The sequence below is a fragment of the Pristiophorus japonicus genome, chromosome 3, assembly GCF_044704955.1.
Source record: "Pristiophorus japonicus isolate sPriJap1 chromosome 3, sPriJap1.hap1, whole genome shotgun sequence".
NCBI lineage: Eukaryota > Metazoa > Chordata > Chondrichthyes > Pristiophoridae > Pristiophorus > Pristiophorus japonicus.
The window spans coordinates 279,300,193-279,325,943 of NC_091979.1; the positions used below are offsets into that span (position 1 = coordinate 279,300,193).

Below are 25,751 nucleotides of genomic sequence, written 5' to 3' on the forward strand. Positions count from 1 at the left end.
CCCATGCAGGCCACCAACGTACCACCGGAGCTGCATACCGTCCTGGAGAAGGTGCTTTAAAGTCGATCTTAAGTGGACGGTATGTACACAGAGCTGACAGGGTTGTTTGACCTTTATAGTTCCCCACAATCGAATGTATTTTTAAATGGATAGTACAGCAATAATATAAATGTTTCAATAAAGCCTTATTTACTCGTTTAACATTTTTATTATAGTTAATTAATAGTGTCTCTCAACCCCAAGTCTCTCCCACACCCAGTCTCTCTCACCCCCACCCCCCCCCAACCAGGCTCTCTCTCTTCCCCCCCCCCCCCCCACCCCACACAGCGGTCTCTCTCCATCCCCCCCCCCCACAGCGATCTCTCCCCCCCCCCTCCCCGTAGCGATCTCTCCCCGCCCCCTTCCCACAGCGATTTCCCCCCCCCCCACAGCATTCTCTCTCCCCCGCCGCCCACAGAGATCTCTCCTTCCCCCCACAGCGATCTCTCCCTACCCCCACAGCGATCTCTCCCTACCCCCCTCCCCAAAGCAATCTATCCCCCACCTCTCCCCGCGGCGATCTCGCTCCTCCCCACACAGCGATCTCTCCTCGCTCCCCTCCACAGCGATCCCTCCCCCTCTCCCCACAGCGATCTCTTCCCCCACCCCCATAGCGATCTGGCCCCCCCCTCCCATGGCGATCTCTCTGCCCACCTCCCTGCGCCGAACTCGCACCCCACCCCACCCCCGCAGTGATCTCGTGCCCCCCCCGCACCGCAGCGATCTCTCGCGCCCTCCCCCCCCCCACCGCAGCGATCTCTCCCCTCCCCACAGCGATCTCGCTCCCCCCCCCACCCCCGCAACAATCTCTTCTCCCACCACCAATAGTGATCTCTCTTCCACCCCCCCATAATGATCTCTCCTCCCCACTGCCCATGGCGATATCTCGCCGCCCCCCGCAGCAATCTGCCCTGCACGCCCCCCCCCCCCCCCCCCACAGCGATTTTTTTTTTTTTTTTTCCCCCTCCCATAGTGATATCTCACTTCCCCCCCCCCCGCCCCGCACGGCAATCTCTCTCCCCCCAACCCCCACAGCAATTTCTCCACCCCCCCTCCCCGCAGCGATTTCTCTCTTTCCCCCCCCCCGCCCCACAGCGATCTCTCTTCCCCCCACCCCACCCCCCCCCCCCCCCCACAGCGTTCTTAATCATAATCATAATAATGTAATTTCCTGTATGACCAAGTGAATTTTGATGAGGTTACAACTGTCCGCAGGTTAGTAGTAGCAGCATCTTTTATCCCCTCCTTGGTTTCTTAAATTTTCTTATTGCAATTATTGGCATTAAGCCAACTCTATTTGCTGGCCTTGAGCAATATTTAATTACCAATGTATTTTCATAAGTGCTGTGATAGAACAGCAGTGCTGTGAGGTTTCCATCATAAATTCTCATTGCAAAGACCTCTGTTATTTATATTGTGTTGTTCTACGCCAACCAACCTAACCTGAGCTAGTCATTTAAAAAAAACATCCTTTCTTCTTCTGCTTCAATCTAATCTAATCCATCAATACCTTTCTGTAGTTTAAACAGTTCAGTGCAGGATCAATACAAAAGTACATGGTAATAGTGTTTTTTGTATATTGCTTTAATTTATACTTTCTGTATGCACATTAGTCTTTAATTTAAATACTGTTTATTAATAATAGTATTCCATTTCTTGAAACATGCCTATTCAAAATGACTGTGTTATAAAATGAGCACACAATCTAGGTTGATACACCAGTGCAGCACTGAAGGAGTGCTGTGCTTTTGGAGTGCCAACTTTTGGATGAGATGTTAAACTGAGGCCCAGTCTGCTCTCTCAAGTGGACGTAAAAGGTACCATGGCACGATTTCGAAGAAGAGTAGGGGACTTATCTGTGATGTCCTGGCCAGATTAACCGGTCATTATCACATTGCTGTTTCTGGGGCTGTGCTGTGCACAAACTGGCTGCCACGTTTCCTACAATTCAGAAGTACTTAATTAGCTGTAAAATGCTGTGGCACGTCCTGAGGTCATGAAAAGTGCCATATAAAGGCAAGATCTTCCTTCCCTTCCCTTCCTTCCCTTCCTTCCCTTCCTTCCCTTCCCCTCCTTTCCTTCCTTTCCCCCCCTCGCTCCCTTTCTCCCCTCGCTCCCTTCCTTTCCCCCCTCGCTCCCTTTCCCCCCTCGCTCCCTTCCTTTCCCCCCTTCCTCCCTTTCCCCCCCTCCCTCTCCCTTCCCCTTCCTTCCCTTCCCCTCTCTCCCTCCCTCCTTTAGAAAGTTCCTTTCTCTGTATGTTGTACCTTACCTGGGAGTATCCGATACAGACAGTTGTTGCAAAAAGTAGAATCATTCCCCTATATTGATTTTTCTCATCTTGTCTTGATCATAAAATTCTTTCAAAAAAGCTGGTTCAATTGTTCCAGCTCCTGATTGTTAACCAACTACTGAAAAGTGAAGATATCAGGACGTTGGCTGACGACTGATTCAGGGCAAGCTGTGATACACCCCCACCATGGTCGAATGCAGATATTCCCCATCCATGTGTAAACATGAAGAATGTAGGGGTCGAAATTTGTCTCAGGTATCAGATCAGCTGCCCGTTATACGCAGCGCCCTAATAGTCAGTTCCGTTGCAGTCAATGGAACTGAATATCAGGCTCTATGTATAATGGGCGGCTCGTTTGGCTCCACCGTCCGAGATGAGTTTCTATCCCGAACACGTGGTGAGGCATCACGGGGCGGCCAACATCCACAACATTGTTCCTGAGTATGAGTCACTATCTTTAAGAGGAAAGGAGAAAAAACTAGAGCAAAAAAATCCACTCTATAAGGTGTGTGTGTGTGTGTGTGTGTGGGGCGGGGGGTGGCGGGGCGGCTGGAAGGCAGTGGGTTAATGGCAAATTTAAACCACTCAACAGGTTGCAGTCTCAATTGGGAAGCCATCTTACGATTACATTTTTAAACTTACTTTTGAAACATTGGGGGTTCTATTGACTTCAATGGAAAGGAAAATCGTGCAGGTTGTATAACAGACAGCCAACCTGCTCCACCTATTTTGAAATCCTGTCAAATTTGAATTTCAACCCATTTGTAAAGTGTTTTTCATACAACTTTCAGTTTTATCTTGAAACACTCTTTTGAAACAAATTGACTTGAAGCAAAACAGGAATAGACCATTATGAGGATGTGCTTGTTTGAGGAAGGGGGAGCAATATCGATTTGCCTATTAATAATGGCAGATGAATACTTTTCACGTTTCTGGTGATCCATGCTTCTTTCATATTCTACTCTGCTTCCTCCTATTAAAATAAATTATACTGATATTTGTGAAATGTTAGATAGATTTGGTCCTTAACAGTTTGAAAATTCGAAATTGAAGAAATGATTGACCACTTTGAGTCTTGCAATCTGACTAAATGTAATGTCCTGCTGTGTTGTGTATGAGTTAAGTGAGGAAAAACGATGGTTTTGCAGCTTGAACAAGGAACAGTGGTTGATGAAGTGAATGATGGTTTTAAATCACCACTTCTCTGAAATCTCATTACCACTGTGGAGAGGACCAAAATAACAGTCACTATAGTGCAGCATCACCATGGAAACTGTTGGTAATATTTAGGTCTCAAACTGGCTATATTTCTGAATTCTCCTTGTTTGTTTTCAGCTGATTGAGGTTTACTGATTTTTCTCCATGTTGTCTAACCTTGCATAGATTCACCAACATTGATTTCTCTGTATGAGTCTATGGGATGAATTTTCAGGCCGCCCGCCTGGTGACAACATGGTGGTAGGGCCAAGTATATCCCGGCCAAAGACCTACCACTCTCTTTCCGTTGAAGGTGCCGACAGTGCTATTTTCCTGGGATCCTTAGATTAGATGGCCCTAGTGGCTGCCTGAACCCAATGGCAGCCGAATAATATTCGGTTAATCTGGGTCCTGCAACATCAATAGAACCCGGATGCTATTTTAGGAATGAACTGAGTGGATTGTGCTGTGCACGCACTTCCCAGTATCTGCTGACAGCTGGGGTGAAGAGGAGTCCTTCCCCCCCCTTCAACTCAGGGTCTACGAAACCACCTTAGGTCGCTGCCTCCCCAGATTCTCATCCCTGTCCAAATTAGAGACCCTCCACAGACCTAGCTTCTTTCAGCCTGGAGGCCGGCCGGACCGCTCAAGCAGCGGGCTGCCTTGAGGTGTTCACTTTGGGCCAGCAACCCACTGGCCTGTGCTGATGAGGCCCTCAAAATGGAGCAGGCCTTTTCTGCCGAGTCCATCAGAGAGCCGGCTGGTGTGTTCCATCAGCCACCGCCCGAAGTCTGCTCGGGGCGAAAATCTACCCCTTTGTTTCAGCAGGTGGCTTTGATTGTACGGGCAAATTAACCGTGCAGAGTGCAAAAAACAAACAGTTATAGCTAGCATTGATCGAATTGATTGGATTTATTTTCTCCCCGAATTCATTTTGATCTGATCAATCCTCACTGATTTTTATCTTTCAGGTGGAATTCAGGATCAATTAGATGCTTCCATTAATTTCAGAATCATTAGCTGCTTTGGAGTAATAAACAAAACACTGGCTTTTCCAGTATTGAACTTGGCCTGAGAGTGAGATGTGCTGATGATGCTACATTCTTCATAATGAAGATGCAAACCGGAGTATCTGTTTTAGCCGAACTTCCGTCTTCTCTCACAAAGGATTGCTGAGAATGCAAAATGCGCCTGTGTAGTGGAAAAAAAGATCTGGAAAAGAAGATTTCTTAACTATGAATTTAAAAGAAGCCTTTGTTTGAGTCTCATGATCTGCAACCCACAGCTACTTGTGAGTATTTTTAATTAAAGCCTCAATTATTTTCTATTTTGGGATGCTTAGTGATCGTTTAATTGCAACACATTTTGATGGAAATGTGGTAATACATTGGAAATATCACATGCGGTATGTGATACTGAACATTATTTAGAGTTAAGCTCTGTTTTGTATATATGCAAAACTGTATAATCCAACAGAACAGTGGTTCTTTATTTCTTGGAGCTACCTTATGAATTTTAGAAAACTGAAGGCGTTACAAATTTTGATGGTTAAATGCAACGTGTAGCGAAATGTAAATCATCCCTTATTCATGGGAAAATCGGAAGACAGAATCTGTTACTTTTATGAGATAGCGAGCTAAATGGTGAATTCAAGTGATAGTAATATGTTCATTCATCCTGCGTACTGAACTCATGTAAATTTAGAAGCCAAGACTCTTTTATTCAGATCCCTCTCTTTGATTTAAAGTATTGTAGATGTTTGAAGGGCTCTGCTCTGCTAAACACAGGCGCAGCAATAGGAAGTGTTATTTAGCTGTTAAATCAATCTGCTAGGTGAATGACGAATGCTCCCTAAGTCAAACATTATTTAATATTTACTGTACAAATCTTTTCTTCAAGATGTGTTGCTGACAAGATTCAGCAGGGGTTGAAATTTGACTTGGGCAGTAGTGCAAAAGCAGCCAATCGTGAATCGGCAGCCCATTTTAGTCCCCGCCCGACCTTCTGTTCTGTGGCAGTCGAGTGGGGTGTAAAAGAGGTTGCAATTTGCTATCGTCCATTTTGCACGACTACCCAAGTTAAATTGCACCCCCAGCCGCTTTACTGCTTTGGTTGACGATTACCAAGAATCCTAATTTTGTTATTTTTCAAAAATTATAAGTAGAACATAAGAACATAAGAGTTAGGAACAGGAGTAGGCCATCTAGCCCCTCGAGCCTGCTCCGCCACTCAACCAGATCATGGCTGATCTGGCCGTGGACTCAGCTCCACTTACCCGCCCGCTCCCCATAACCCTTAATTCCCTTATTGGTTAAAAATCTATCTATCTGTGATTTGAATACATTCAATGAGCTTAGCCTCAACTGCTTCCCTGGGCAGAGAATTCCACAGATTCACAACCCTCTGGGAGAAGAAATTCCTACTCAACTCGGTTTTAAATTGGCTCCTCCGTATTTTGAGACTGTGCCCCCTAGATCTAGTCTCCCCAACCAGTGGAAACAACCTCTCTGCCTCTATCTTGTCTGTCCCTTTCATTATTTTAAATGTTTCTATAAGATCACCCCTCATCCTTCTGAACTCCAACGAGTAAAGACCCAGTCTACTCAATCTATTATCATAAGGTAACCCCCTTATCTCCGGAATCAGCCGAGTGAATCGTCTCTGTACCCCCTCCAAAGCTAGTATATCCTTTCTTAAGTAAGATGACCAAAACTGCACGCAGTACTCCAGGTTCGGCCTCACTAATACCCTGTACAGTTGCAGCAGGACCTCCCTGCTTTTGTACTCCAGCCCTCTCGCAATGAAGGCCAACATTCCATTCGCCTTCCTGATTACCTGCTGCACCTGCAAACTAACTTTTTGGAATTCATGCACAAGGAGGCGTTTCCCTTCAATAGCTCAGTTGGTAGAGCGGAGATCTGTAGTGGAATACTCAGCAAAGTCATCCTTAGGTCGCTGGTTCAATTCCAGCTCGAAGGAGCTAGTGTACTTTTCCAAAAAGAGTTTCATGCGCAAGGACCCCCAGGTCCCTCTGCACCGCAGCATGTTGTAATTTCTCCCCATTCAAATAATATTCCCTTTTACTGTTTTTTTTTCCAAGGTGGATGACCTCACATTTTCCGACATTGTATTCCATCTGCCAAACCTTAGCCCATTCGCTTAACCTATCTAAATCTCTTTGCAGCCTCTCTGTGTCCTCTACAGAATTCGCTTTCCCACTAATCTTTGTGTCATCTGCAAATTTTGTTACACTACACTCTGTCCCCTCTTCCAGGTCATCTATGTGTATTGTAAACAGTTGTGGTTCCAGCACCGATCCCTATGGCACACCACTAACCACTGATTTCCAACCCGAAAAGGACCCATTTATCCCGACTCTCTGCTTTCTGTTCGCCAGCCAATTCTCTATCCATGCTAATACATTTCCTCTGATTCCGCGTACCTTTATCTTCTGCAGTAACCTTTTGTGTGGCACCTTATCGAATGCCTTTTGGAAATCTAAATACACCACATCCATCGGTACACCTCTATCCACCATGCTCGTTATATCCTCAAAGAAGTCCAGTAAATTAGTTAAACATGATTTCCCCTTCATGAATCCATGTTGCATCTGCTTGATTGCACTATTCCTATCTAGATGTCCCGCTATTTCTTCCTTAATGATAACTTCAAGCATTTTCCCCACTACAGATGTTAAACTAACCGGCCTATTGTCTGCCCCCTTTTTTAAACAGAGGCGTTACATTGGCTGCTTTCCAATCCGATGGTACCTCCCCAGAGTCCAGAGAATTTTGGTAGATTATAACGAATGCATCTGCCATAACTTCCGCCATCTCTTTTAATACCCTGGAATGCATTTCATCAGGACCAGGGGACTTGTCTACCTTGAGGTCCATTAGCCTGTCCATCACTATCTCCCTAGTGATAGTGATTGTCTCAAGGTCCTCCCTTCCCACATTCCCGTGACCAGCAATTTTTGGCATGGTTTTTGTGACTTCCACTGTGAAGACCGAAGCAAAATAATTGTTTACGGTCTCAGCCTTGTTCTATACATGTATCCTTCAATGACACCAGGGCAAGCTTTTTTAGTTTTTGTAGCAAGCACAATATAAGGTGCAATTTTCCTATAGCAAAGCAATTATTTTAGTGACTTTCAGATTCAGAGCTGAAACTGATATTGGAAGAATACAACAGAGCATACTTCTTACTGTGCATTGCTGTTCCATTGTCATTTATAGTTCAAAAATCAGAAGATAAACACTGTTAAGGGAGGCTGTCCTTGGCTTAGCCTTTAAGAAAGATGCATTACATTTTCCCTCCCGCCACATCGTCTAACTGTATTTTGATTTTAAGCATTTTTCCAACGCTACCTTACCTGGAAGATCATTCCAAGTCTATGAAGAAATTCGTATTGACATTGATCCTAAATTATCCTGTCGCCAGTTTTAGCTTATGTTGCTTTGTTGTCATATCTTGTCTTATCTGGAAGTAATGCTTGAACTTGCCTTTTCTCTATCAATTGACGTGCTTCCTTTCATAGAAACATAGAAAATAGGTGCAGGAGCAGGCCATTCAGCCCTTCGAGCTTGCACCACCATTCAGTATGATCATGGCTGATCGTGCAACTTCAGTACCCCACTCCTGCCTTCTCTCCATACCGCCTGATCCCTTTAGCTGTAAGGGCCACATCTAATTCCCTTTTGAATATATCCAATGAATTGGACTCAACAACTTTCTGTGGTAGAGAATTCACAGGTTCACAATTCTCTGGGTGAAAAAGTTTCTCCTCATCTCGGTCCTAGATGGTTTATCCTTAGACTGTGACTCCTGGTTCTGGACTTCCCCAACATCGGAAACATTCTTCCTGCATCTAACCTGTCCAATCCCATCAGAATGTGATATGCTTCTATGAGGTCCCCTCTCATTCTTCTAAATTCCAGTGAATATAAGCCTAGTTGATCCAGTCTTTCTTCATTTGTCAGTCCTGCCATCTCGGGAATCAGCCTGGTGAACCTTCGCTGCACCCCCTCAATAGCAAGAATGTCCTTCCTCAGATTAGGATACCAAAACTGCACGCAATACTCAAGGTGTGGTCTCGCCAAGGCCCTGTACAACTGCAGTAAGACTTCCCTGCTGCTATACTCAAATCATCTCGCTATGAAGGCCAACATGCCATTTGCTTTCTTTACTGCCTGCTTGTACCTGCATGCCTACTTTCAATGACTGATGTATCATGAATCCCAGGTCTCCTCTTTTACTAATCTGTTGCCAATCAGATAATAATCTGCCTTCCTGTTTTGCCACCAAAGTGGATAACCTCACATTTATCCACATTATACTGCATCTGCCATGCATTTGTCCACTCACCTAACCTGTCCAAATCACCCTGCAGCTTCTTTGCATCCTCCTCACAGCTCACACTGCCACCCAGCTTAGTGTCATCTGCAAACTTGGAGATATTACATTCAATTCCTTTGTCTAAATCATGAATATATATTGTAAATAGCTGGGGTCCCAGCACTGAACCTTGCAGTACCCAACTAGTCACTGCCTGCCATTCTGAAAAGGACCCGTTTATTCCCACTCTTTGCTTCCTGTCTGCCAACCAGTTCTCTATCCATGTCAATACATTACCCCCAATCCCATGTGCCTTAATTTTGATCACTAATCTCTTGTGTGGGACCTTGTCAAAGCCTTTTGAAAGTCCAAATACACCATATCCACTGGTTCTCCTTTATCCACTCTACTAGTTACATCCTCAAAAAATTCTAGAAGATTTATCAAGCATGATTTCCCTTTCATAAATCCATGCTGACTTGGACCGATCCTGTCACTGCTTTCCAAATGCGCTGCTATTACTTCTTTAACAATTGATTCCAACATTTTCCCCACTACCGATGTCAGGCTAACCGGTCTATAATTCTGTTTTCTCTCTCCCTCCTTTTTTAAAAAGTGGGGTTACATTAGCTACCCTCCAATCCATAGGAACTGATCCAGAGTCCATCCACTATTTCTAGGGCCACTTCCTTAAGTACTCTGGGATGCAGACTATCAGGCCCTGGGGATTTATCGGCCTTCAATCCCATCAATTTCCCTAGCACCATTTCCTGACTAATAAGGATTTCCCTCAGTTCCTCCTTCTCACTTGATCCTCGGTCTCCAATATTTCCGGAAGGTTATTCGTGTCTTCCTTCATGAAGACAGAACCAAAATATTTGTTCAATTGGTCTGCCATTTCCTTGTTCCCCATTATGAATTCACCTGATTCTGACTGTAAGGAACCTACATTAGTCTTCAGTAATCTTTTTATCTTCACATATCTATAGATACTGAAGAGCTCCAGTTTATCCAGTCTTTCCTCATGTGTGTTGATGCCAAGAGACAGCATCATGGCTTTTCTCTGTACTGCCTCCGTTAGATTTTTAAAAAATAAGTAAACCCACCCCCCATGAGAGAAACTCAAATGCATTCCTCACTGTTGACGTGACATCCAATGGCATTGCGGTCAATTGAATATCAGGCTCTGCATATAATTGGCTGCCAATCCAATACCCCTTGTTTTGCACAACCGCCTGAGACGAATTTCCATTAATTCTCCATTAATGTAAACAAGTAAAATTGTTTAAATGCATAAAGCTTTAAATATATATATTTGTGCAGAAGTAAGTCCAGTTCTCGACTGGTCTCATCTTTGTTATGACTGTTTCATTCAGCAAGTGAAGAAATTCCGTGTTGGAGTAAAAGCTCCCACCCTCTACACAGCTGTAACACAGCTCCTGTTGTTCAGGCTGGTAAGGATTGATGTTGCATTGTTCTGTTTTCTGTTTGCATCAGTAATAAGGAAAACATTCCTTTAATCCAACACAAACACTTGTATAACAGATTGAAATGTGGGGCCAGGGAGAGGTTTTAGCCTTGAAATTATATTGTGGTTATCAGCGTTTGAGATAGGGACATTTACTATGTTTAAACGCACGATGTACTTCACAAAGTAAAAAAGATGGAGAACAATAATGAGAGAGTTAGAAGAGATGATTAAAAGCATGATTAAAGAGATAAGTTTTGAGGAGGCTTTGAAGATGAAGAGAGAGGTAGCAAGACAGGTTTCATTTAGACAACTAGTTAATGCTTCTACTAAAAATGCTAAAGGTGAATTCCAGACAAACTCGTGAAGTGTTCGTACCCAGGTATGGCATAATTTCATACAAATTGGGGATTATTTTCTCTATTGGACAGTAAATAGAGCTATAAAGAAGTTTGTTCTTCTGGAATTTAAGGTAAAGCAAGTGCAAAGGGAGTTTCCTGTAGAGAATGTAAATGGTGTTATAGAATCCCCATGTAGCAGGGATCTGACCCAGCACCAGCAAATATTGGAAAGTTCCAATTAAATCCAAGGCTGACTAACCTCAGACAGTGCCCGAGTGCACGTTAGCAATGAGTGCGGCTCCCTGCCACGGGGAAAATAAACTCTCCACTATTATTTGAAACTAGGAATGAAGAACTGATCAGAGTGGACTGGACCATAGTTTCTGTACTGTATCTATGTTAGGTTTTATCAATGGCGGGCAAGAACATTTTGCTTTTGTGCATTTATACCACAATTCTGAAACAAATTGGCAGCAACTTATCAGATTGTTTCAAACCTAACAAGTTGAGATTTAAAAAAAATGTAATAGTCCACCAATTCCAAATAAAATCTGATGGAAATGTAATTTCTCCGGCACAGGCTTGATTCTAGAATTCTATGAAATTTTCCCTTCAGTAGACTATAACGGGTACATTTTCTGATTGGCAGAGTTCCCTTATGAATGCTTAATATGCTTGTACTACATTTCCCTGCAATATTTTTAGACTGGCATTTACCCATTTAAAATAAATGGGATTGCACCTGCTTAAAACGTGTAGAGAAACATTTAGTGTGAGTATGTGAAGCGTTAGTACATGAATGTCACCAATCAGAAAATATACCTCTTAATTTCCACGCTTCCACACATCAGAGTGCAGTGCACTATCTGCATTTCAGGAGGTAACTTTAAAAGCTCAATCCACTGGAATATGGTGGCACATATTGCTGATAAGTGGCAAGTAACATTCGTGCCACACAAGTGCCAGGCAATGACCATCTCTAACAAGCGAGAGTTTAACACTGCTCCTTGACATTCAACGGCATAACCATCACCACTATCAACATCCTGGGGGTCACCATTGACCGGAAAATTAACTGGGTTAGCCACATAAATACTGTGGCTAGAAGTGCAGGTCAGAGGCTGGGTATTATGCGGTGAGTGTCTCAACTCCTGACTCCTCAAAGCCTTTCCACCATCTACAAGACGCAAGCCAGGAGTGTGATGGAATGCTCTCCACTTACTTGGATGAGTGAAGATATCCAACAATACTCAAGAAGGTCGACATCATCCAGGACAAAGCAGCCTGCTTGATTGGCACCCCATCCACCACCTTAAACATTTACTCCCTCCACCACCGGTGCACCATGGCTGCAGTGTAAATCAGCTACAAGGTGCACTGCAGCAACTTGCCAAGGCTTCTTCGGCAGCACCTCGCAAACTTGCGACCTTCACCAACTAGAAGGACAAGGGCAACAGGCGCATGGGAACACCATCGCCTCCAATTCCCCTCCAAGTCACACACCATCCTGGCTTGACAATATATTGCTGTTCCTCCATTGTCACTGGCTCAAAATCCTGGTCTTCACTCCCTAACAGCACTGTGATGGTACCGTCAATGCACGGACTGCAATGATTCAAGAAGGTGGCTCATCACCATCTTCTCAAGGGCAATTAGCCTTTGAATAGTCAATGAAACTGTGGAATACCCTTTAAGGAAAATATTGTGGACATGATTTATATGAAGTATTTTCTTTTGGGATTTAGAATTTAATGCTTTGTTGATCTTTTGTAGAATTTAAAGTCTAGCAATATATTCTAACCAGAACTATTTACTTATTGTTTAAATGAGTCTAAGTAGAAAGCAATTGCAACAATGGTTATCAAACTGTAGTCCCTTAGGGACTGAGAAGTGTTTTGTGGGGATCAGAAAGGTCATAATGTGAAATCTGGATTTTTGCTGGTGCCTTCGTGATTTGTCAGATCGGTGTTCTGCGCATAGCCCACTTGATCCAAGAGGAACTACACAACAATAATGAAAACACAACTGTTCATTTAACTCAACAAAAATGAGTTGAAGGTGCCAGTTCACTAGTCGCATGTTGTTTCACTCTTTCAGCTTAATTGAATTTCGAACAACAATAACAACCAATAATAGCACACATAGGGCTGGAAATTCACTGGGATACCGCCCCTTACGAAGGGCGGAACAGGTGCGCTAAAGGGTTGGCAGCCACGAGTGCTGGCATTCGCGCTGCTCGGCAATTTCAGTATCCCAGTACCGGCGGCACAAAGGAGTACTGCCTGGGAGCATCGCGCCGGTGTACAACGCCCCCGGTATCGACCCGCTGTCAAAATGTGTTTCGCACTGAACCTGTAGCGCCCCATAGTGACCCCGCCAGAGAAAGCTGGCCTGATGGTGGTGAGGGAAGGAGTGATGGCATGAGGTAAGTGTGATTGTTTCTTTTTGCTTTTTGCGATTTAAGTTTATTTGGGTGCGAAATATATAGGGAATGTCTTTTGTGTTTTTTGTTCCGATTTTTTCGTTGTTGCATGGAGGCCTCTCTTAGGGCACTACGAAGCCAGCTCTTTGGCAATGGATATTCAGTTGTTCACATGGCCTAGCGCCCTAAGATATGTGTGGAACATCTCCCTTAGCGCTCCGCTCCATTGTCAGGGCGCAGCTGCTGAATTTTCTGTCTGCCAACACAAACCATTTCCCGGCGCTAAATTTATCTGTTATATATGTATACTTGTATTTACTCTGTACAGCCACCAGAGGGCTTATCCCCTGGAGTCCCAAGGGATCACATAATCCCTTGGGAGCACAGGTATTTAAGGAGGCTTAACAGGTTGGAGAGGCACTCTGGAGACCTGCAATAAAAGACAAAGGTCACACTTTACTTTGAGCTCACAGTGTTCAGTCTGACTCTTTCTCCACACACATTATCCACCACCTGACATTAACACCTCAAAACCATCAACCTAATTTCCAGCCCCTAGTTTCTTAAAATGTGTAGGTAGTGATGAACAAATAAAAAAATCATTTGTTAGGAGGGGTCGCCGCTACCGGAAAAGATCAGGCAGCAAGAGCATTACCCACACCACAGGCCTATCTGTTGACAGACTCTTTTGGAAGTTTTCAGATAATTTGTCTGCGAGTGTGTTCCCCCACACAGGAAAGTTTAGAAACCACTTAATTCGAGTATCTATGATGGAAACTGTATAAAACACTATACCGACTGATTTCATAGTATATGCTTTAGTTGGCGCTATGTTCAATCATTTTATCGTGTGAAATGTTGTCCTGGTAATAAGCTAAATCATTCACTACAGGCAGTAACTCTGTAGTGGCTATTTCATATACTTGGTGTTAGCCAGCCTCGAACATCTTTGCTTTACCCCCTCCCTGCCCCCTCCCCATTTTAAGATGACACTCTATTTATGTCATCATGCCTTCTCATTTGTGTTTTCTGAGGTTGTGTTCATTCAAATTAAGTGAAAAGTAAGTGTTGTAATAGAATAACTGCTTACTGTATCTTTAAATGCTTCTGCAGGATAATGGTAGCCTTACCGCACTATATGTTCTGAACTACGGGCTGTATTAAGAACATACAAAATATGGGCAAGAGTAGGCCATACTGCTCCGCTATTCAATAAGATCATGGCTGACCGACATCAACTCCACTTTCCCGCCCTATCCCCATATCCCTTGATTCCCTTAGTGCCAAAAATCTATTGATCTTAGTCTTGAATATGTTCAATGACTGAGCATCCAAAGTCCTCTGGGTAGAGAATTCCAAAGATTTGCTACCCTCTGAATGAAGAAATTTCTCATCATCTCAGTCCTAATCCTGAGACTGTGCCAGCTAGTTCTAGACACTCCAGCCAGAGGAAATAGGCTCTCAGCAACGATCCTGTCAAGCCCTCTCAGAATTTTATGCATTTCTTTGAGATCACTTCTCATTCTTCTCAACCCCAGAGAATATAGGCCCATTCTACTCAATCTCTCCTCATAGGACAGCCTCTCATCCCAGGAATCAATCTAGTGAACCTTTATTGCACACCCTCTAAGGCAAGTATATCCTTACTTGGGTAAGGAGACCAAAACTGTACACGGTCCTCCAGTTGTTATCTAATAATTGCAGTATGACTTCCTTACTCTTGTACTCCAAACCCTTGCAATACAAGTTAACATATCATTTACCTTCCTAATTGCTTGCTGTACCTGCATGTTAACTTTCTGTGATTCGTGTATAAGAACACCTAAATCCCACATACTTCTCACTATGTGTTACTTGGAATAAAAACAACAACAACTTGTATTTATATAGCGCCTTTAACGTAGTAAAACTAAAAACAGTAGAATTGAGGAAACAACTGCATATGACTGATCAAAAAATAACTTTTCTTTCATTTTCACTGCGACTTTGAGTATTCCTGTCATGCTAAAATGTGTTAACCAAAATTTGTCAGACGAGTTCCTTGAAAGGACTGTTAAAGCTTTATTGAAGGTCCGTTATGACTAACTTCACTGAGTCAGTCACCAAGACACAGGACTTTCATTCCATTTGTCTGAGTTCAAGTTGAACCCAGATCTCAGGGGTGTTTCAACAACATATATGAACCACATTAGAGGTTTTCAAATGTGTGTTGGAGGGACCTATTGCAAAAACTTGACACACCTGGGGGACACAATCCTAACTACTGAAAGACAATGCTACCTATCAGTGCAGAAAACATTTTTATTCGTATATAACAGAATTAATCTATAATAATAATAGTCAGGTTTTGTCTGTCCTGGGATGGGGTGGGGCCGGGGGCTGGGAGCATGTAGTCTGGACTGAGTGACAGTGGCACTGGCCAATGAGTGATCAGGGCCCGCCCGGCCTCGCAACCAATCAGGGCGGGGAGCGATGTCGTGAATTTTTAAAGCTTAATTGTCAATGGGTCTGCTCCAATGAGGAGGCAGCACTGGATGCAGCGGGGCCAATGGGCGCGGGCACGTTGGAGTGAGGCCTCCCCAGGCATTGTTGAGCTGAGAGGAGCGCGTGGAGGGATGAGGAGAGAGGGAGGGGAGGGAGGGGATAGAGATAGGAAGGGAACACATTAGCAATGATTCTATAGACGAACAGTCAAAACAAGTACTGTTTTGACTGCAAATGTTTTGCGGGTCTCTGCTAGTATATTAATAAGCCACAACTACAAAAAGAATTTGGAACATGAAATTCTGAAGATACTGCTAATGTCATGGTGGTACCTTGGGCCCCAGGCACTTGATCTCATGGGTCCATATGATCTCTGTTTGAAGAGTGCCATTACAATTTACATTAGCAAGTAGATTTTGATCAAATAGTTCTTTTCTCAAAGGCTCAGTGAATTTAGCCAATCTTACAGGGTGTAAAAAACTGTACCAATATTGCAGTTATTCCAACACTCATTTTAACAATGTTTGCTTCTCTAAATGTTATGTTTTAAAAGAAAAATATAACAATTAATTAGTAACAACATATAAACTAGTGTACAATTTTCTCTTGTATTAATGAAAAGGTCTGTATTCCTTTTAGACTTTCATTGGTTGCTGCCCACTTGAAGAGCATGACTTTGCCATTTGATTTGTATGTCTGCCTGTTTGCTATCTCCTTTGACTTTGAGGATTAAATTCTACTGGGATAGCGAAAGAAGCCTAATAGCCCATAATTAACAGCTAATTATTTTTCACATGGCATAAAAAAATTACAAGGGTCTGATTCATAGACCTGCATGTACTTTCCGTGCTTGAAATAGAAGGATTATAAATACGGATAATTCTCAGATTGCTACACAATTGTATTTCTCCACTGGAAAGATAGAAAACGCTATAACAGCATTTTCCAGCATCTTTTAGTAGACCCGTTTTCTTCTCTAAGACCCCTCCCCTCTAAGATGGCCTTTTGTTCTTCCATGTATCGACAACATTATGCTTTAGAGTTCTGAGAGGTTAATTGCTTACAATGACATTTCTGAATGTCAATGGCAGTTTTATAGGCTTTCTCATTGTCAAGTTCAGGATTTTTCTGTGGATTCTTCTCTTGTTACTAGACTTAGGTAATTGTGCTTTTTTCAGAGATTGAAAACACATTTTAAAATGAATGTATTATTAAGTACTGATCTGAATGTTTCATTAAGACATTTATATATATTAATGAAAGCAGATGCGTGTATACATAATGTATATATCCTACAGGCGCCACAGTACTTCAATCGGCCGAGATTGGCCCTCTTCTTGTTTACCTCTCGCCTCCCGGGACTTTTCTGAGGTGCTCTGGCAAGGCAAGTGGCCCAAAATTCAATCCTCCTGAAGGATGAGCTACCTGACGACAGCTTGCCCGGAGTTGTTAAGTTTTGGGCGGGCCTCAGGCTTCTTGGTTCGGGTGCACACTGCCGGCGCAATGCCGAGTCCAGGCCCGGAAATGGACCCAGCTGAATTTCTCCCTTGTTGGAGTCCTCAGACCAGCACTAAACACAAGTGAATCGTCTATTAGTTCATTCCACTGATCTTGCAGCACTTTTTACATGTCTGCTCTTTCTGTTCCGTTAGTGAAGGTAAGAATATCAGCCCCTATGTAGCTGTTGGCCCGCTCATGCACAAATAAAATACTAAAGTTAAATGCCCTACCCGTGGCATTATTCAGTGCTGATGTCTGTTATTCTCACATCCACTCAATATTCGCCCTTCTCTAAGATTAAATAAACATTGGCATTCAGTGTGAAATGTTGTTGGTTGGCAAAGGCAGATGTGCTGCAAGTTGCAATCTACATATGTGCCACTCTCCCAGTATGTAAAACCATGTGAAAATGGGACTTTGCATCTGCCTTGATATTTTACAACAAATGTCAGCCTAGTGCCATTATAACCAATGCAAATCAGAGCATTGATGTGAGACAAAACTCATTTTGCAGACTTCTGCACTGAAAGCTAATGAGCAGCATTTAATTTAATTACTTCTGCTCTCTGTCTTTATATTTCTCTGGTGTCTGAGTAGAGAGGTATAATCTAACACATGCAAGTGAGGAATACTGGTCCGGATTTAAATAACTTCTAACTTCTTTTATTAATTTCTGTGCTACACTAAAGATGCAGGCCCAGAATCTGGTGAACAAAATAAGAATGTGAACGACACAAGCCGTTACTAATGTGCGAATCTGCCAGCGGCAAGGAAGAGATACCCCACGAATTGTGAATCAGCACAAGTTGCTGAATGATTTGCGTCACTCCACCGTTAGCTTTGCAAAAATGCCATCTTGCCTTCAACCTCCCCATGATTTTCATGAAGTTTCTGCATTTGCACATTAATTGCCCATTAAACTCGCCACAGAAAGTTAAGTCTCGTACCCTTTTAACAACGTGATAATTGTTAATGACTACCAATCAACCTCTGCAATCAGCCACTCTCTGGTCCAGAAAGTGAACAATTAGAGGTGTGCAGTTTCATTTCTTCAAGTAGTGAATTGTTGTTAGTGAATTTTTAAATGTCAAATTTGAAAATGTTTTTCTTACTTTTCCATTCTGTCTCTTTCTTCTCCCTTAATCCAATCTTCATTTGCCTCTCTTTATTTCTCTTTCTGTACATGATTTGACTCTAATTCACCATCCTTCTCAGTCCCTCCTCTGTTTATTTCTCAATCCTTAAATCTCATTGCTTAATGAGATGCACTGTTGGTCCTGTCATTCACCAAGGTATCCTAGATACCCCATTATCCTTGCAGCGTCATTATCAGCTAACACTCCCAGCAACTTTATGGGCAAAAAATGTTTGAGCTGAACGGTACAGCAACAAGTCTAACTAACAGGGCATGGCGTAAGCAGCCCGCTCCTGCTGATTCTGGGCCATATTCTTTCACTTTGTCATGCACCCTGCTGTGTGATTGTTTCTTAGTGATTCTGCCGCTCACCCAACTATTGTGTCTCAATATAGGCAACTATGCAATCATGCATATTTTTCTACAGATTTGTTGTGTAGTAATGAAATAGAAAATACTCTTCTGCCCTACATGGTAAGTTGGAATATTTTCATAAGTTTTAACATAGTTGGTTCATCAGTTATTCTTTTGAAAAATTGGTAAGTTTAGTTGATTGAGTTCCAGCAAAGGCCCCTTCGAAGCAAATTTTAAATTCCAATCTTAATTTCATTAAGTAAATGCTCAGTCACATTCAAGTAGAAAAACAAAGGCCATTCCGGCACAAGTCAACCAATTAAAGTGGAATTTGATTACTTTTTTAAATGTAGAACATAAGTAGAGCTGTTGACTTAATCTCCAACATCTTTCTAGCTGAGCACAGATTTTGCTGAGAAAGTTGTCTGTTTAAAAATGCTATAAAGAGCATTTTAATATATTATAGTTGCTGTTTGACTTCAGTTATTCAGTACCATGTGCATCTGTGCATGTCCAAAGTGTACACACCCTGCTGCTCCGTCTGGTCTTACTAGTATTTCTGACTTACATGTTGTGTGTTGAATAACAGCAAGAACCCATTACATATTCATGGCAACCAGTTACACAGTTTTCTTCCATGTGGTGCTGTGGCAGACTGTTGTACAATTACAGATACAGCATATTGGAAGAAGCCCCACACTGATAAAAAAAAGATCTGCATGGTCTAGAAGTTTCATTCTATAGTAGTTGAGGCCAATATTTCAATTGCTTTATCCTGTGAATTACAAATGGGAATGTCCCTGTTCGATCTTAAAAAAAAATAAGGAGTGACATAAACAAACAGTGGTCTCTATCTAGATCCAGCTCATGTGCAGACTATGTAAACGCCAGGAAGAAAATAATTTTAACAGGAAGAACTTGATTTTTCAGATTTGGATAGGCCCAACACTCAAGTTAGTACGAGAATGGTTCTCAAACTGGTCCACCTTTTTTGAGCAACTAGCATCTGGTTCAATTCCTTTTCTGTTTCCAAAATAGGAGTAGAGTCTTCAGAAGCTCACTGTGTTTCCCTCCTGTTTACTGTCCTTCGGTTTATTAGATGTAAAGGCTGCCTTTTCCACCATCAATGTCAGCAATTGAAGTTGCTTTGCCATGACCCCCTTAATAGCAGCCATCTTGTGTTTATGTTGTACCATCTCTGCTTGTGATGTTTTTATTTTTATTGCACTTTCTCGGAGTGCTCCTGTTTTCCTACTCCCACACTCACTCTGTAGACGTTGCCAGGAGCTAAAGATTTAAATAAGATCAATAGGTCTTCTATAGCCTTGGAGAGATAGGATTGAAACATATCAATCAAATTGATCCATCACCTTGCTCAGCATCATGTAATTGTCTCCTACACTTACTGAGCAAACATTACCAGAAGCTAAACACTTAAGGCTGATGGATCTCTGTCTTGGAAAAAAGCAATATAACAGACTTGAAGAATATCAGTCAACCTGCTCCACCACATGTTGCAACTCTCGACTGTTTTAAGTTGCCAGCTACCTGGCTTGGAAATCTTGATAAGGAAAAGTACAGACATGATCTTTTAAAAAAACTATTCTTTATTTAATATAATAAAAATAACAAAGTGGATATATCAATCAGTACTGTGCAACTACATCTTCCGATGAAAATACAGAGCTGAATTTCACTATTTGGCACCATCCCATAGCTGGAGTCTATCAGGCTGAAAGTTCTTTCACTCTAGGTACATTATCAGACTCTTATGATTTGTTCTCTGGCTGAGGTTATTAAGTTGTTATACCTTGATTATGGTGAAGTTCTTAACCAGTATTATAATAAAGCTATACATTTCCAATGGTGGTTAGAATCTCATACTACATCTCAAGCTGTCGCTAGCTCGTCTGTTTTTGCTATTGCCTATCCTGCTGCAATTATTTTGCTCAATTTTTGATTTTATCCCTTGAATATTAACTGAGAAAATCTAAACTTTTGCTTTCTAATTTGGGTCCATAATATTACTCCTTCTGAAATCCAGTGCTAAATGGTTTTACTTATACAACCCATGTTAGTGGTGGTATGAAATTTGAATGTTTTATCGAGAGGAGGGTTAGAGCAGGTTAGCTTTCTTTAATGTGCACATAAAGCACTATCAACAGTGACTCTGTTTGTGTTGCCACATAGACTTTAGCTTGTCGAGTCTCATAACATCACCGACCTTATGTTCCACCAGAATTTGGGGAAAGGCATAAGCATGATTGTATCTTCCTCCACCTTGTTGAATAGGTTTCAGACTAGTTCATCTTGAGTTTTTCTTCTATTCCACGGGCAAAGTGATAAATGTGCTGCCCTTGGCAAACAACACTTCAGTTATCTGATTGATGCATCATGTGTGGACAACTGACTGATCTGACCATAAAAGTTCAATACGGTGCTGACTTTTGACTGTCACTGGCAGGGCTTTCCTTTTTGAGTATATTGTCTGAAAGTCGAACTCTCCTAGTTTTATCACCTGCTGAATCCAAAGGCAGATCTCTTCGATGTGTCCATGTAGCTGTGCCTGGGTGGTAATTCCTGGGCTGCCTGCAGGTGGGTATCAGATGCATGTTGTGCCAGTGCACCAGCCTTTCCTCTCTCTGCAGGAATTACACTGCCTCTTCCAAATGCAGCACAGCCATTGGCAGGTCCAATGGAAGGCCCCCTCTGAGCTGTTAAGCTTGCAGCTGTGGAGAGCAACTGGTGGCAGCAAGCTTGCCAAAAAAGTACTGAATTAATTTTTTTAAAGCAGCAGAAAAAAACCCATAAATGTGCTAGCTCTAATTCACCGTTCATCAAGTCCAACAGAGCAGTCCAACGGCAACTCTCTCAAATATGGCCTCATAGCTTTAAATAGTGAAGTACTGGAGAGAATAGGTTGCAGGGCTCCTGGCACCCAGTGAATTAAGAGCAGCATTGCAGAATAGCAGGGGGAATTTATTGTTGGATTAATTTATATTCTTCAAAATAATTTTGTGGGTCTATCTAGGCCTGTATGAGCACACAGCACCCTCTCAAAAATGTTGCCTCCACAAAGTCAGTTCAGTGTTGCGTGCACTGAAGCCTACCTGTGGGCCTCGCGCACTGCTGATGATGAACTACTCCCTGAGTGCAACATCAGGGAATTGGCACTGCTGCCAAGAACGGCTGTTGGAGTTTGAGAAATAAATTCTGCATGTCAGAATCAGTAGCTAAGATGCAACATTAAAAGAATTCAATATACTTTAAACGATACAGAACATTGTACACTTCTATCCCAGAGAGCACCACTACTACATTTTGTACAGTAGCTATCCTTGGATAACTGCAGGCATTTGGGATGAAAGGAGCCAATAAGCAATCTGTCAGGTGTGTACATCTGCACTAAACTATAATTTTGCATGCAAACATCTGTTATGAATACGATAATGTAAAGTTTTCCTTGTTCATCTCACGGATACAAGCTAATGTTAACCACAACAGTTCTGGTGGGGGAGGGGTGTTCTGCATCCTTTTGCTTTCCCTTACAGGAGTGACATACCCACTGTGTGGGCTTCCAGCAGTTCACACTTTGTTTTAACCTGCACTTGCAGCCTTTACCTGTGTTTTTCTCATTTGCTAGCCTGTTGCCTTGAAAAAGGCTTAGTTCACTAATTGCAGCTCTTTTGTTTTGATATCTTTCAACTGCCTCATATTTCCTGAATTTCCTTTTAGCAGCTTACAAGTCATCCAATCCATTAACTTCCTCTCTGTCATTGGAGTACAGTATCTGTTGTTTTTGTTGTTTTTTTGTTTCCCTCACCTTTTTTTCTGATTCCATTAAAATGCTTGTTTATCCTTCATTTTTCAATTCTGAAGAAGAATTCTACCCCAAATATTAACTGGTCTTTTCTCTCTATCAATGCTGACTGATCTACTGTGTATTGTCAGCACTTTTGTGTTTACTTCAGATTTCTACGATTTGAGGTTTTTACTTTTAAAAAGTATTTGTGGTTCTCTGAAGCCAAACTATATATATCATAAATATTTGACATTTAATTCCAAACCGTGACCATATCTATGCACAATTTTCCAATGCTATTGTTGATTATCAAAAAGTAATCACACAAGGACAAAAGTGATTTTATTGTATTCTAAAACAAATTTCATGGGGTCCACTCCAATGGAGCAAATGTGGCGGAGTGGAACCCACACCTGCCCTAGCCCCAAGCCAGAGTCCTTAATCCTGGGGACCGGGTCATTTGTGTGCTTGAGGTGGACACGTTGTACCAGCAAGGACACATCAGCAGCATCTGCCTTGAACTGCTGGCCACAGTGTCGACAGCGGTGAGGCAAGCTTGTTCTTTGCCTCTTCAGCTCCCAGCAGTGTTCCGCGCACATCTATGGAGACCATAAAAGGCAGAATTCCCGGTATAGCCTGGGAAATCCCCACGGAATTTATTAGAATTTAAAGGATCAGTCTAAATGGGTTGGCATTTTGGCATAACTTGGCTCCATGCCAAATTCCTGCCTTCCCACAACTATCCCGGATAGAAGTTAGGTTCACCACGCTCTCTGGCCCTGTGAATTTCAATGTTTATACTGATGCAAGAACAGTATCCCTGGGATGTCTCATCTATAACTAGACAGCTTTGTACTTGAGGCAACAACAGTGACTACTGTAATTCACCAATTCTCTTCTCTCCTTGACTGAAGGCTTTGACTTCTTGTTGAAGTAGAATTCTACAGGCACCAGTTATCCTCTGGTACTGCTCTCATATAGTCTCCATGTCTTTGTTATCTCTAGACTTAACTATTTCAATGCTCTCCTGGCTGGCCTCCCATCTTCCATCCTCCATAAACTTGAATTCATCCAAAACTGGGCTGCCTGTATTCATTCAACTATCACCCCTGTAATCACTGACCTACATTATCTCCCGGTCTGACAACGCCTTGATTTAAAAATTCTCATCCTTGTTTTCAAATCCCTCCATGGCCTTGCTCCTCCCTATCTTTGTAAGCTCTTCCAAGATCTCAGCGCTCCTCAAATTCTGGCCTCTTGCACATCACCGATTTTAATTGCTCCACCATTGGCCACTGTGCCTTCAGTTGCCTGGGCCCTAAGCTCTAGAATTATACCTAAGCCTCTCCGCCTCTCTACCTCGCTCATTTCCTTTAAGATGCTCCTTAAAACTCACTTCTTTGGCCAACCTATCCTACTATCTCCTTATGTGGCTCATTGTCAAATTTTGTTTGATAACACTCCTATGAAGCGCATTGGGACATTTTACTATGTTAAAGGCTTTATATAAATGCAAGTTGTTGTTGTTGTTTATGTGTGACGCCTTGAAGGTATCAGCAGGCTAATAGTTGAAATCCCTGCTGAAACTGCTGAAAGATAGTTTGCCAAATCCATTCTTAGTTGCACAGCTGAGAACAGAATTTTCTGATTGTTTAAACTTTGTAGACATTCAATGCCTGTGAACTCAACCACTCTCTGCTTTGACACGCATGCAGATAACTTATGCCTCTTTCCTACAAGATCAACTTAAGTCAAATGCAATTCTGGTGTAAGTGGTGGAATTGCTGAGGCAACAGATTTGGCCTTCATTATCCTGCCATTTGCACATATGCATCACTCTGGGGGAAGATGTATCTTCTGCCTGTAGCTAATGCTACTGGAATTTAGCGCAGATATAACTCTAGTGTATCTGCCTTATGCCCAATAATTCTGGTCCCATACAATAGAATCATAGCATTTTTGCACCAATAGGAATCGGAATTTTGATTATATTAATGGAAAACATTTACACGGTTTAACATTAAGCCTTTTTACGACTGTAAATGCTAAACTGTGTTTATGAATTGATAGATTTTTATTTTAAACAAAGTTCATTTAAAAAAAAATGCTTAGTTCTCATCCCATTTCTTCTTTTCTCCATTGATCTACAAAGCAAAGTGCCCTTAAAGAATATCTGAAAATGTTGATATGGATGCTATTTTTTATCAGTGAACAATATGATAAATTTGGCATGTTCCTCAAACATCGGGGGATATTTAACGGCGACCTTGCTTGGTTACATATGCTTTGCGACATTACTTCCCTGAAAAAAGTATTAGCGTTTGAGAGTGTTTTTAATAAAAGTCCATCCCAAGTGAACAGTAAAATGTAAAGGGATTGGCATTTCTGCAAGCCTTAAATCCTTTTTTAAGTTTGATTTAATTACATTTTTATCTCTTTCCCCTAAGGGGAGAGCTGGTCCTGTCAGTCACCAAATAAAAACAGCTTTATAAACCTGTTCAATTTTTTTTTTCAGTACTTGTATTATTTAGCACCTTTAACTTGATGGAATGCATTTCATAGTGTGAGGATTGAACCTGAGTGAGAGTAGGGAGAGGAATTACAGTAGGTCGATACAGGTTTAGTCAAGGAGGTAGATTTTGAGGCGGCTTTTGAGGAGAGAGGGAGAAAAACAGAGAAACATAGAAAATAGGTGCAGGAGTAGGCCATTCAGCCCTTCGAGCCTGCACCACCATTCAATACGATCATGGCTGATCATGCAACTTCAGTATCCCATTCCTGCTTTCTCTCCATACCCCTTGATCCCTTTAGCCATAAGGGCACATCTAACTCCCTTTTGAATATATCTAACAAACTGGCCTCAACAGCTTTCTGTGGTAGAGAATTCCAGAGGTTCACAATTCTCTGAGTGAAGAAGTTTCTCCTCATCTCAGTCCTAAATGGCTTATCCCTTATCCTTATTCTGTGACCCCTGGTTCTGGACTTCCCCAACATTGGGAATATTCTTCCTGCATCTAACCTGTCCAATCCCGTCAGAATTTTATATGTTTCTATGAGATCCCCTCTCATTCTTCTAACTTCCAGTGAATATAAGCCTAGTCGATCCAGTCTTTCTTCATATGTCAGTCCTGCCATCCTGGGAATCAGTCTGGTGAACCTTCGCTGCATTCCCTCAATAGCAAGAATGTCCTTCCTCAGATTAGGAGACCAAAACGGTACACAATATTCAAGGTGTGGCCTCACCAAGGCCCTGTACAACTGCAGTAAGATCTCCCTGCTCCTATACTCAAATCCTCTTGCTATGAAGGCCAATATGCCATTTGCCGCCTTCACCACCTGCTGTACCTGCATGCCAACTTTCAATGACTGATGTACCATGACA

At 42.3% G+C, this 25,751-nt stretch overlaps 1 protein-coding gene and 1 non-coding gene across 4 annotated transcripts in view; both read left to right on the forward strand.

The window, feature by feature from the left end:
* ptprea (protein tyrosine phosphatase receptor type Ea) overlaps nucleotides 1-25,751 on the forward strand; it is a 346,493-nt gene that overhangs the window by 126,370 nt on the left and 194,372 nt on the right. For all 3 annotated transcript variants that reach the window (XM_070876757.1, XM_070876759.1, XM_070876758.1), the window contains exon 3: nucleotides 4,498-4,817. The gene's annotated coding sequence lies outside the window, so the exon portion shown is untranslated. The remainder of the gene's footprint in view (nucleotides 1-4,497; nucleotides 4,818-25,751) is intronic.
* On the forward strand, nucleotides 6,414-6,505 carry trnay-gua (transfer RNA tyrosine (anticodon GUA)). The gene is given in 2 exon segments: nucleotides 6,414-6,450; nucleotides 6,470-6,505. It is a non-coding gene; the product is annotated as a tRNA-Tyr (tRNA).